At 22.6% G+C, this 2,874-nt stretch overlaps 1 protein-coding gene across 1 annotated transcript in view; it reads right to left on the bottom strand.

The window, feature by feature from the left end:
- LOC117181372 (60S ribosomal protein L24) overlaps nt 1-2,874 on the bottom strand; it is a 12,282-nt gene that overhangs the window by 936 nt on the left and 8,472 nt on the right. The gene's annotated exons all lie outside the window — the stretch shown is intronic.

Genomic DNA, 2,874 nt, shown 5'->3' with positions numbered 1-2,874 from the left:
ACACGATATCTCAATCCGTGTGGACACAGTGAACACCAAAAAAAATGCTCATATCCGGGGACTAGTTTGGTCACGTGGTCACGAAGAGCATGCCCTTAAATAGTGACGTTAATTAAACGTGAGAAATTATATTACGCCATGTCTTTATTTTGCATTGCTATAAGTGACAAAATGTCAACTTTGTAGTGAATATTTTATATGGCTAACCTGAGTTCAATTTGAAGAATAACAATGTTAAAAAATATATTTAACCTTAAAATTAACCAGAGGAACCGGAGAAAAAGAAAATTTCATGGGGGCCGCTGGACAAGAAACCTGGAAAACTGGGAAATGACAGTGAATTTATTTTTTGACCGGGAATTAAAAAAAAAAAAAATTTCGAATAAAAATTTTGTCCAACTTTGATTTCAACCGTTTTTTAAATAATTGTTCAAATGTGATTTTTTAAATTACTATATAATTTAGTTTAGAATGCTCAATTCGAAATACTTTTGTTTTAAAAATTTTCCATTTTAGATGTTTAATTTTTAAAAGCATATATTTTAATTTAAAGAATTTTAAAATGCAGTTTCAAACTCTTAAAAAATAAAAAATTTGAAGTTTTTAAAATCGGAAGACTTTTTAATAAAAATCAGGTTGACCGGGATACCGGGAATTTTACGAATTTTCAGAAGAAAAATCTGCCCAAGTTCGATTTTAACAGTTTTGTAAATAATTAAAGTGCAGTTTTGAAGATTTAAACAATTAAAAATTAAAAGCATTTGAAGTTGAAATTTTTTGATAAAAAAACAGGTTTATTTTATCAACTGTGAATATAAATAAATAAATAATTTTTTAAATGGATCTGTACTCTAAGTATAGAAATCTGAACAATAATTAATTTGACCAAACAATTCAGGTCTTCAGGCCTTCCTTCATATTATTTTTTCTATTAAATTTAATAAATAAATTTATTAACATATTATTTCTATTAATTTTTTTAGCCATTAAAAAATGTAAACATGCGTTTTACTATTTTCAGCTTAAAAATAAATCCATAATAAAATAGTCATAATTTAAGGTTTTTATTAAATTTAAATTACTGTGAGTTTAAATTATTTAATATTTAGCAATATTTCACTGTTTATTCAAGACGAGTAAATTGAAACCAAATATTTAAAAGAAAACAATTTCAAACTGAATTGTTTTACATAAAAAGCTTTGAATCTTCAGATTTTCAAAGAATTTTTTTTATTCTTTTGAAGTCTTTCATAATTCTTAAAAAAATTCTAAAATTTTTTTTTTGTAATCTGCAAAAATCTAAATTTTATTTTAATTTCGACTGTATTTCAAATTATTTCTTTCATGTTCTAAATTTAATTCCAGTCTTTTTAAAACTTCTAAAAATCTCTTAAAATTACTCTAATATTATTACAAATAATAAGTGTTCTCTTGTTATTTCTAATTCAAGTTTATTTATTATTTCAAATTTGCAGGATTTACTAAAAGTTATAGAAAAAATTCAATTCATTTTGAAATATATTTAAAAGTTTCGATAAGAATTATAAAATTTTTTTGAATTTGGAAAAATTTTAAACCACTTCTTTAATTTAGACTATTGAAAATGTTAATGTGTATTTATATTTTTGAAACTTAATCTGAATCTTTAAACTCTATGATTTATAAAAGTTCTAAAATTTGCAGTTTATTTGCATTTTATTTAACATTTTTTAATTTAAAACCGGGAAATGACCGGATTTTTGGTTGATAATTTGTCTTTTTTTAGTTAAAAATTCAACTATTTTGTTTAAAATTAGTGATTTTGTGAAGCAAATTATGCTCCTTGGTTGAAAATTCAACTATTTCAGTTAAAGATTCATAATTTTAGTTGAAAATGTATCTGTTTTGTTGAAAATTCGTTTTTTTTTTCTTGTTTGCAAATTAATCTTTTTGGTAGAAAATTAATTTTCTTGATTAAAAAATCAAAATTTTTGGTTGAAAATTCTATTCTTCGGTTGAATGTTGATCTCTCTTTGGCTGAAAATTGATCTTTTTTTAGTTGAATATTCAACTACTTTAGTTGAAAATTCATAATTTATATTGAAAATTCATCGCTTCAATAGTAAATTTAACTTTCTTTGTGGAAAATTTGTTGTTTATGTTATTTAAATTTTAAATATTCCATGTTTGATCGATAATTTATCTTTTTTAGTTAAAAATTCAACTATTTTGTTTAAAATTAGTCCCTTTTTGAACAAAATTATGCTCCTTGGTTGAAAATTTAACTATTTTACTTAAACTATTTTGTTCAAAATTAATCTTTTTGTTAAAAATTCAACAAATACAGTTAAAGATTCATAATTTTACTTGAAAATTCATCTTTTAGTTTGAATATTAATTTTCTAACTAAAAATTTATTTAAATCACTTGAATTAAAAAATCATCATCGTGGTTGAAGATTCATATATATATATATATTTTTTTTTTTGTTGAAAATTCGACTTCCAGTTAAAGATTTATAATTTTAGTTGAAAATTCATATTTTTTTGTTTAAAATTCAACTATCGCAGTTAAAGAATCATCATTTTAATTGAAAATTGAACTATTTTGTTGAAAATTATTTTTTTTTCTTTTTGGCAAATTAATTTTTTTTTAGTTGAAAATTCAACTAAAAGAATATATTTTCCTATTTTTGTTAAAAACCTCCTCTCCCTACTATGAACAATTGAGTGGTAAGAAACGAAAAGGGTCCGAGCGCTCGAAAACGCGAAAAAGTTTTGTCCAAACGTCTTATGATATAAAAATTTCGAAATTCAAAAAATGAAATTTATAAAAATATTTTCTTGTAGAGAATGACAAGATGGAACTTTTTTTTCTTTAGAGTTTTTCAATCCG

This window comes from Belonocnema kinseyi, chromosome 10 (assembly GCF_010883055.1).
Source record: "Belonocnema kinseyi isolate 2016_QV_RU_SX_M_011 chromosome 10, B_treatae_v1, whole genome shotgun sequence".
Classification (NCBI taxonomy): domain Eukaryota; kingdom Metazoa; phylum Arthropoda; class Insecta; order Hymenoptera; family Cynipidae; genus Belonocnema; species Belonocnema kinseyi.
This window is presented reverse-complemented; position numbering and strand designations above follow the sequence as displayed.